Source organism: Callorhinus ursinus, unplaced genomic scaffold (assembly GCF_003265705.2).
Source record: "Callorhinus ursinus isolate GAN/ISIS: 27379988/994484 unplaced genomic scaffold, GSC_fseal_2.0 scaffold25, whole genome shotgun sequence".
Taxonomy (NCBI): Eukaryota; Metazoa; Chordata; class Mammalia; order Carnivora; family Otariidae; genus Callorhinus; species Callorhinus ursinus.
The window spans coordinates 30,747,362-30,758,729 of record NW_027397087.1 but is presented as its reverse complement, the minus strand read 5'-3'; the positions used below and the strand labels follow the sequence as shown (position 1 = coordinate 30,758,729).

Genomic DNA, 11,368 nt, shown 5'->3' with positions numbered 1-11,368 from the left:
GATGTTCTTCATAGAATTAAGTATAATAGTGAAAACAAGCTAAATTTCCTATAATGGAGAAGAGATATATAAATTATAGTGTACCCATAATTTGGAATATCACTGTGCCCTTGTAAACATGTTTGAAGAATCTGTGATGGTATGCAGAAATGCTTATCATAAAATGTTAATTGAAAAAAAGGAGACACAAAACTGTATGCATAATAGTATTAACTCAAATCCTTGAATACCGATATGCAAAGGGAAAGACACTTTATTTATTTTTTTGGTTGGCAAATCATCCTTTATTGAAATACTTTTCTTTGTAGTTAGCTAGCTGGGCATTCCACTCCACCACTATTGATGTTATCTATGATGACATGAGGGTGGTGGCCATCAACATTGTAGCCCACAGACTGGGCAGTCCCCAGGATCTCTTTAATGGTTCCAGAGAGTTGTCTGGCTAAAGATTGTTGCTGCATCTGTCGGGCAATATTGACAATCTCATCAAAAGTGATATTTCCACTGTGCTTCATGTTTTTCTGCTTCTTTCTGTCTCTTGGTGGTTCCTTGAGGGCTTCAATAATCAGGGTAGAGGCAGAAGGTACCACTTCAATCTGGGCCTGACTGTTCTGAATGGTCATTTTCACTATAATCCTCAGACCTGCCTTCCGATCACAGGTCACTTTGGCGATGTCATCACCAACCTTTTTTGGAGACAGACTCAGCGGGCCAATCTTTGATCTTCGGGGACGTGGCACCAACTTTGCCAACAGTGCACCTCAGATACACGACTTGGATCTCATTGGGGTCAAACTTAGGCAGCATGGTGGAGGTGGCTGGTGTTGGATGACCGAAGACAGTTATACCTTTGCCTCCTCTAGCCAAAAGACAAAAGCAGAAAAAATGCTTTATTTAAAAAATTTTTTTTAAAGATTTTATTTACTTATTTGACAGAGAGAATACAAGTAGGGGGAGCAGGAGAAGCAGGCTCCCGCTGAGCAGAGAGCCTGATGAGGGGCTGGGGCTCGATCCCAGGACTCCGGGATCAAGACCCGAGCCAAAGGCAGATGCTCAACTGACGGAGCCACCCAGGCGCCCCAGAAAAAACACTTAAAAAATTTCTTTTTGATGATGGGGTTACATTATCTTTTCTTCAAAACTTCCAACCTTTTTTTCCTGTTCACAATAAGCATATGATACTTTTGTGATCAGAGAAAAAAAATCAATGCCGAAAAGGAGAGTTGACCTCATTGAAATGGACTCTGCTCAATTTAAAATATTGATGATGGACACGGCAATTATTGAAGTAAATTAAAACTAATGGCATGAAGGGTGAACCTCAATCTGTATGTATTTGCTATCTGGACAAAAAGTGAAAGAAAAATCAGTCAATTTCTACATATCAAATATCCAGATGGATGATTTTGATTTTTGACTACACTTTTTATTCTCGACCTGAATGGCAGATATCATATTAATTCAGCTTTAGTTTAGGACTCTTCTTACCTTACAACTCTGGAAAATCCAAGAAACACCTATAACCTAAAAGTTGTCCCTTATACTGAAATAATAATGTTCTCTCTTAAATTTTATTGTTTAGTGTTCTGTATCATTTTAAAACGATATTTTTAATCAATTAGCCAATTAATACACAAATACATTCTTGTTTTAAAGATTTAAACAATACAAAGAATACGGAAGTTTCCCTTGGCCACCTGCTTACTTGGTCTCCTTCCCCTGGGTAACCTGTTTTCAGTTTGTTACATAACTCTTAAGACATTTGCTTATCATTTACATGCATACATATGCATATAGAAATACATGGTTATATTTTCATTTTCTAAGTAAATGGTGTTTATATTGTACATCTTATCCTGCAACTTGCTTTTTTTCTCATGTTCTCTACTTCATTCATTTCCAATGGTTACACAGTGTTCCATGGTTTGTATAGTCTATAGTTTATCTGACCACTTCATCTATTGATGGTTATTTAGTTATTTGTTATTTTAGACACTGCTGTGGTGAAACACTTTGTGCATGCCTCTATTTGCATACATCTGAGCATTATTTCTCTAAGGGAGCAATTGAAAAATGCTATTTCTTTTTTTTTTAAACTTTTTTTTAAGATTTTATTTATTTATTTGAGAGAGAGAATGAGAGAGAGAGAGAGAGAGCATGAGAGAGGGGAGGGTCAGAGGGAGAAGCAGACTCCCCGCCGAGCAGGGAGCCCGATGCGGGACTCGACCCCGGGACTCCAGGATCATGACCTGAGCCGAAGGCAGTTGCTTAACCAACTGAGCCACCCAGGCGCACGAAAAATGCTATTTCTGATTTGAAAGGAATATGCACTTAAATTTTTACTTGGTACTATCCAACAGCCTTCCATCAAGCTTTATCAATTTACACTTCCAATAAGATGAAAAGATGCCAAGCCTTGCTAATAATCAGGAAAATGAAAATTAAAATAACAATAGGACATCATTTTTACCATCTTAGGTTCACAAACTGAAAAAGGTAATACAAAGTATAAAGAAGGATAGAGACATGAATCTTCACGTAAGGGTTCTTTTTTTTTTTTTTTTCTTTTTACAACCAGCATCTACATGTTAGGGAAGGGTCCTTAGAGACTTCCGAAAAGTGATTATGCTAGACTCTTGTGATAAATAAACAAAGGACATTTCCTGTTACAGGGCCATTGACTTTTATAAGAATGCTGTTAACAGTGCATCCGCCCAGGGCATTCTTATCAGTTACTATTGTTTTGTAATTACTAATTCCTTAATTTACTCAGTAGATAAGAACTTCTCCATTTTAATAACCATGTAGCACTTTCTCATAGGTTGCTTCAATTGTCCTCTGTCTCAGTGACAGAGTGAGGTGCTACTTTAGATGAGGAAGTTGAAGTTCGAAGAAGTTCAATGATTTCCCAAGCCAGCTAATAGGTAGAAGGGCTAGAGTCTTCTGACTCCCAGTTCTATCAGTTTCCCATTTACTCAGTGGAAGTCCTCTCTGCTTCTTCTTTAGAGTTCAAGTCATCCAAAAGGAACCACAGGGGGCAGCCTGGTGCAGCAGAACATGATACAACAGGCCGGCTGTGCTCCTCCCCTCTGCGTGACCTTCGGCAAGTCCGTTAGCTTCCCTGGGCCTCTGTTGCCTCTTAAGAAAAACTCACTTACTAGTACTGTAAGCAGAGATGATGCCTTGCAGTTCCTCCTAGTTGTGAGATTTTATTTAAACCAAATTTAGACAGTGCTCCCTCTCTGCTCATATATTTTATGGAATACCATTTTCTGCAATGGATTTTATTTTTCTCTGCAAATATGAACCCACAAAGGAAAAACTTACCAGAGAACACTTTCTTAGATGGAAGTCTGAAAATGTTCTTTTGTCTCTCTCTCTTTCTCTTTCCTTCTCTCTCTCTTTCTCTTTTTCTTTCTTTCTTTTAGCATTATTACATTAAACCCCTTGCCAAAGGCTACGGAATTCCCCAGGGAACAACAGCAAATGGTTTCAGGTAGCTGGCTGCATCTGAAAAGATGTTTTCTGCCTGGATCTCTTACTGCTTGGCAGGACTCCAATTCCACCTATATTTTTTGTTGCTTCTTATTACAGATTTTTAAAGCAACTTACTTTCCCATCCTATTTCTAATAGTGTGAAAGCTTTACACAGAGTTGTTCTTTATAGTTCCAACTTCCATAAACCAAAGATTTTGAGAGGGGAAGGAGTCTTAAGAGATCAAATGATCCTGTCCTCTGTCTTTGAATAGATAAAATATTTTTCCATTTAATAGATGATGCATCTGATCCCCAGAAAGCCTGTGACTTATGCAAGGTTTCACACAGCTAGCAAGTGTCCTCCTACAGTACTTACTCCATTCTTACTGAAGGACAATTTATTGGTGATCCTGGCTCTCCCAGAAAATCACAATGAAAGTCAAAATGAGTAAACCATGTGATCATTGGTTGTTTTCATTTTATCACACATCACGAATTCTTATAGTTCTAACCATATTTTGATGCATTATTTATGAGAGCCATCTGGTCACAGGTTTGCGGAGAAAACTCTGTAATTTTAAAAGTGTGCTTCATTCTTCCAGGAAACACACTGCATAGCTTGGATCTATCCTTCACCTGCCCATCAGTTATATGTGGTACAATCACAATTGTTAACTGCGTCCTTTTTTTTAAATTGGGTTATAACTTACATACAATCAAGTACACACATCTTAAGTATAGAACTCAAAACATTTTTACCTGTGCATATAAAACATAACCATAACCCAGATCAAGATATAGAGCGACAGCAGTACATCTGAACATACCCTGTGCCCTGCACTAGTCACCACCCTCCAAGGTTAGCCACTATTTTAACTTCTATCACCAGAAATTAGTTTTAAAGTTCAAAAACAAATGTTTTTGGACTTCATACTAAAGGAATCATACAGTATAGACTGTCTTTTCTCTCCTTTCTTTCATTCAACATTATGTCTTTGAAATTGTTAACTACATTCTAAAACTGCAATTCACTTTCTGGCTCAAGTCCTCAGGGAATCTCTCAAAATTGGGCATATAATATGCCAGCTGTACACAGGTATGTGTAGTCTTTAAAAAAAAAAAGGCAGTGGAGAAAAGAACTGGATAGGATAATCTATACAGCTCTTGTCACTTTCTACTCTTGCATCATAATTTCTCTGCTCATCTCAGCTTTTAAATGGACTCTGATCCACCCAAGTATTCTCTTTTCTTCTCCTCATAACAGATAAATACTTATCTATATCCAGCATTCCTCATCAGTGTTCCTTAATCATTGGTCTAAAAGCTGGAAATGGCCTGAAGCTACCATCTAACACAGACCTCTCTCATTGATAAGAAAAGCATTATTATTCCCTATTTTCAGATTCAGCAGATATTTACTGAGCACATATAATCTTCAGTATATTTTTCTAGATATTATGGGGGGAGTACAAAAATATAGTAGGGATGGGCCCTACCCTTATGAGCTTTCACCCTCGAAGAGAAGCAGAGTAGTACAGATATCTACCTAAGAAATCATAACATAAGCTATAAAACATTAAATGACATCATTAAGTTTAAAGAAAAAAGTGCTGTGTGAGATTGGGGGAAGGTAACTTCTAGCTGGGGTGGTGTCAAGGAAGCTTGGCAGGGGAATATTGGTACTAGGAGGATTATTAAGAAGTAGGATGCCATGGCTAGGTAGACTTAGTCATGCAGTGATGGAGGAAAGCATTTTAGATAGATAACTATAAGAACAAAGACACTGAATTGGGAAATCACGTCGCATGTACAGGAGTGGTAATGCAGTTTGACCCAAGACTACAGCAAGTGATGAAGAAATTTGGGGCCCAAGGTGGTTGAGGATTACCCAAAGCCATAGCACTAAGGAGAACCAGAATGGATACTGAATCCCAGGGATCTTCCTTCTTTAATGTTCTTTCCGTACCTTGATCAAGTCAACATTTATCTACGGCACACTTCCCTTACAACAGCCCATTATAAATTGTCCATTAATTAACTGGTTCAACAAACACTGAATATCTACAACATGCCAGGCACAAATGGACATTGTCGTCTCCAAGGCTGATTTGGTATGTGTTATAAAATAATGTTTTCCAACCGCGGAGCAGGGCTAATACTGGGCTAAGACAGATTTCCTTTCTCTTTATTTTTTTTAATTTATTTTTTTATTCTGTTCAGTTAGCTAACATATAGTACATCATTAGTTTTTTATGTATGGTCAACTTCCTTTCTCTTTAATTGTTAGAACTTTCCGAGTTATACCTCAGAGAAAATACCATAAATAACAGAGAGAATTAAATAAACCATGGAAAATGATCTCTGTATCATGTTTTTACATGATATCCCTACACCAACTCTTAGCATTGACTCTACACGTGGTTTTTCCATAACTACTTTTACTTATTTTTGAGCAAGGGGTAATACAGGAGAATCTGAAACCTTCCATTCTTGAACTAAAGTTTAAAAACATTCCTAATGTTGTAGTACAACAAGACTCACTTCCTTTTAGCTTATCAACCACCAAAAGACATTTCCCCTTTGTACTTGTTATGTTTAATGTAACTATGGAGATGCAATACTTTCTATGCACCAAACACACATGATTCTGGTTTAATGTACTCATTTTCTGAGAAACATTAAAAAAATTGTGGTTACTATTAAACCTTTGTGCTACTTTGGTATTTCAATGTAAATCCAGTACATATGTGAGTAAAATTCATGGGGGAATATAGTCAAGAACAAGTGACTACGGATTCTCTCTAATTCCATTGAACTGTTCCTAATGAAAGCATTGGTGCCAGAAAAAAAGAAAAAGGGTAATTTTTATTTGTACAAATGAGGCTATCAGATATTTTTATGAATTATAGGGAATATATAGTTGAATTTGAGAATTCTATTTCTAGGCATATGACAGGCTAGACATTCAGACTGCCCTTCCCACTGAAAATGTTTAAATTAAAAAAAAATCCTAAACCTCTTCAAAGCACTGAAGCATAAACTAGAAAGCAAAAAATTATCAGCTCAAAGGAGAGTAAAGTAGGAACCCAGACAGGTAACTGACAATATGGCTCAGGTATATAACACCAGGAGGTACCATTTATATTCTTCTATTCACCTAAATGATGTCATTGGAATTGCTCAATTCGATGGCCCTGAAGTTGTTTTTGCCCAAACTTGTATTTGCTTAAGCTGGTGAACTTCAGATTTGGTTTGGGTAGGGGGAGTTAGGACAGAAGATAAAGCCTAAGACTTGGAGAATCCTATAAATAAGTCATCCTATAATAAAATAATCCTAGGGGAGCCTGGATGGCTGTCAGTTGAGCGACTGACTCCATTTCAGCTCAGGTCTTGATCTCAGAGTTGTGAGTTCAAGCCCCGCATTAGGCTCCACGCTGGGTGTGGAGCCTACTTAAAATTTTTTTTAAATAAAATAAAATAATCCTATAATAAAGCTTGGACCCTTTAGGTGGTGGTGAAAAACCTACATACCCATTCATCCTCTGATGACTGCAAGAAAAATTCCTGTGGTACTAAGCAGAACTGAGGACCAAAAAATTCTGTCGCTGAAAGACCGTCATCTCATGATAATCTACAACCAAGATAGATCTCAAAATCCTCAGTCCATTATTATAAGTTGAGTAGGCCCCACATGCATGGAACAACAAATGCAAACTGCTTCTGGAGGAATGTATCTCAGTAAACCACAAATTATTTTCTAAGGAAAATGAAGAGTTCACAGTAACAAACATTAAGAACCCCCACCCCAAATAAGTTATATGGATGAGAACCAGAAACAACGTAAAACTCCCACAAAGACTTCAGATATTTGATTATCAGCCACAGAAAGTGAAATAACTATGTTTTATTTAAAAAAAATAAAATACAAAATGGAAAACACCTATTCAAAACAAGAAACAACAGAAAATAGTCTAGCAGGTTAAAAAAAAATTCTAGAAATGAGAAACATAGTAACTGAAATCAGTAACTCAGTGGGCAGGTTTAACAGCAATTAGACACAAATGCAGAGAAAATTAAGAACAGAAAGACATGACAACAGAAATTATTCAGCATACACTAAAAAGAGACAAGGAAGGGGTACCTGGGTGGCTCAGTTGGTTAAACATGGGCCTTCAGCTTAGGTCATGATCTCAGGGTCCTAGGATCGAGCCTCATGTTGGGCTTCATGCTCGGGGGGAATCTCTCCCTCTTCCCGCTTCTCTCTCTCTGCCCTTCCCCTTGCTCATGCTCGCTCTCTTGCGTGCTCTCTCTCAAATAATAAGTAAAATCTTTTTTAAAAAAAGAGAGAGAGAAGAAAAAAGGAAACATGAGAACAGTTAATAGATATGGAAAATAAAGTAAGATATTCTTTAACATACATCAATCTGATTGGAATTCTGGAAGGAGAGGAAAAAGAAAATGGTACAGAGGCAATATTTGAAGAGGCAGTAGCAAAGAATTTTCTAGGACCAATCTGTTTCAAAACACAGATTTAAATGCAAATTTGTTGTTAAGAGAATGAAAGACACTGTTGAGAGAATGAAAAGACTGGGCATACGCAGGGAGAAAGTATTTGCAATTGACAAATGACTTGTGTCCAGAATATATATATATATATATATATAAAATTCTCAAAATTCAACAATAAGAAAACAAACAACCTGATAAAATAATGGGCAAAAGATTTAAATATATATCTCACCAAAGAAGAGGCATGGATGGCAAATAAGCAATGAAAAGTTCCTCAACATTAGTCATTACAGAAATATAAATTAAAACCACAATGAGATCCTACTACACCTGTTAGAATAGCTGAAATAAAACAATCTGAGAATACCAAGAGCTGGTGAGGACAGGAAGCAACTGCATTCTCTCAAACATTCTTGCATTGCTGGTGACCAATACCTAATGATACAGACACTCTAGAAAACAGTTCAACAGTTTTTTACAAAGTTAAACATAGAATTGCCATAGACGCAGCGATCTCTGTCTTACATATTAACCAGAGTGAAATTAAAACTTACGTTTGTTCAAAAACCTGAGCATAAATATTAATGATAGCTTTATTTGTAATAACCAAAAATTGGAAACAGCCCAGATTTCTATTGACTGGGCAATGAATAAACTGCAGTATATCCATAAAATGGAATATTACCTAGCAATAGAAAGGAATAAACTCTTGATACACATAAGAACATGGATGAATCTCAAAAGCATTTTGCTAAGTGAAAGAAGCCAGACTCAAAAGACTACATATGTATGATTCCATTTACATGACATTCTAGAAAAGACAAACTATAGGAACAGATTAGTGGTTGCCTGAGTTTAAGTGTGGGGTGAGGGTCAGATCACAAGGAAGTAGCATAGAGGAATTTTGGGGGGTTGTGTTCCATATCTTGATTGTAGCAGTGGTTTTACCACTCTACACCTTTGCCAAAACTTATTCTTGCTGTGTGTTCTATAATTTTTTTTTTTTAAGGCAAAGATGGTCTAACTGGGTAAAAATACAGTAGGGTCTCTGTTGGCCAGTGGCAAACGATGCTCAAGAAAAAGTGAGTTTGATTCTCATTCTGAAATGAGATTATGAACCAAACCTCATTTAAAAGTGAACAGTATTTCTAATTTTGGATTGCTATCATAATAGCAGGACATAAAAACCAATACACATCAGACTTAAATAAACACAGTTTAATGTACCATGGTTTTTGTACCTTATAAAACTGCAAAACATATGGATACTAAGAATTAAAGAGGTTGTTGAAATTGTATGTTTGAAGAAACAAGATGAGTCCTTGAATTTTTCACATTTCAGCCAGCTGTTTTGCCATTAGAAAGCTAATTTTAGAGGGAGTAATCTTCTTATAAAATACAGTGTAATTAAGATAAGTAGGGTTTTGGGTTTTTTTGTGGGTTTTTTTTTTTTTGAGACTTCTAATTCAGAGTTGTACAGAGTACTTAGTTTTCTGAACCAAGACAGCAACCTGAGAATATTCTGAACCATAAACTAAGGCTAAGCCAAGAAACTTTAGGCTAAAGAATCATAATTAGCTTCTACAGGAATTGAGTTCCAGCTCCTTTATACCAATGGACTTGAAAATGAAAATAAAATTACAAATAATTTTTTCCTCAATCTGTGAAAAACAACACGGAAATCATTGTGTGTGACAGATTATCCTTCCCTGCAAGCCAAATGACTGTATTTGCTTTTTTTTTTTTAAAGATTTTATTTATTTATTTGAGAGAGAGAGAATGAGAGATAGAAAGCACGAGAGGGAAGAGGGTCAGAGGGAGAAGCAGACTCCCCGCTGAGCTGGGAGCCCGATGTGGGACGCGATCCCGGGACTCCAGGATCATGACCTGAGCCGAAGGCAGTTGCTCAACCAACTGAGCCACCCAGGTGCCCGACTGTATTTGCTTTTAATACATGTAAGAGAAACGTGCTTGCCTACTCTTGCTGACGACAGTAATAGCTGCTTCCCTTGCTTTCTTTTTCTGAAAGGAATCATCAGCAACTTGGAACACATTGCCACATTTTTTGAACAATGGTATTTTAAAAAAAAATGTAAGGCGTCAAACCCAAAGTGTCAAACCTAAACCAAATAACTTAGACCACAAAGTCCAAACTAGTTTTCCCCATTTCTCAAAATTACTGAAACTGGGTGCACACCAAATCTCCACAGTTTTCATTGTACCATGTAGACGCTGCTACAAATGCAGACATTCTTCACTTTTCAGGCCAAAATTAGGCCATCCTTTTCACTCTGTTACAAAGATGAACGATGACTTTTCACCGTTAACTATCAAAACAAACCAGATTAAGAGAAACAATTTCATGAAACTCCTCAGAGTTTCAAGGGCTATATGAGGAAGGATTTAAGTGTGTTGATAACAGCTTATTCAGTGCATGAGTTTCTGTTACACTATGTAATAAAAATCTTAAGTTATAAATAATTCAACCAACTCCAGTCCCTAGAGTAAGTTATTCCAACCAGCCAAGAACCCAAGAAACTTCTACAGAAAGAAAAAAAAAAAAAGACTTAAGGAAACTGCCATCTTCTATTGTCCTGGAATCATGCTTTTTCTGAGGCTTTAGTGTCACCTAATTATCATAAAATAGTGCACCCGGTCACATGATTAAAGCCGCTAGATAGATCATGAGACTGCTGACTGGCTGAATATACTGTTGTGTGGTTAGGAAAACCATATTACTGAACTCTTGGCCACTGGCTTGTGACATTTGTAAGAACGCTGGCAATTTACCCACAACTACTACTGAAAAAAAGTGTTTTAAACCTTTCTTTACATTTCCACATTAAAAATGATCATAGGTGTGTAGGAATGGAGAAAAACTGTGGACAAGTTTTTCCCATCAGCTGGTTTTTGAGTGGATACATGTTTACAAAATGTTGTGAGATGGTCAGATAAGCAGTTCTAATGACAGCATAAGACACAGTTATCATGAGGCCGCCTGGGTGGCTCAGTTGGTTAAGCGACTGCCTTCGGCTCAGGTCATGATCCTGGAGTCCCGGGATCGCGTCCCACATCGGGCTCCCTGCTCGGCGGGGAGTCTGCTTCTCCCTCTGACCCTCTTCCTTCTCGTGCTCTCTATCTCTCATTCTCTCTCTCTCGAATAACTAAATAAATAAATCTTTAAAAAAAAAAGAGAGACACAGTTATCATGAGTCATGTGCTGCCTGAGAATTTTCAGTCTATCAGGGTGGCCCATATGTTGCTGTTTATCAATTCAATTTCATTTCAGAATCAAAACTGGAGGGCGCCTGGGTGGCTCAAATGGTTAAGCGTCTGCCTTCGGCTCAGGTCATGATCCCAGGGTCCTGGGATCGAGTCCCTA

At 37.3% G+C, this 11,368-nt stretch overlaps 1 pseudogene; it reads right to left on the bottom strand.

The window, feature by feature from the left end:
- Positions 1-235: 235 nt before the first annotated feature.
- The window catches only part of LOC141370015 (large ribosomal subunit protein uL11-like), a 25,450-nt pseudogene continuing 14,317 nt past the window's right edge, over positions 236-11,368 (bottom strand).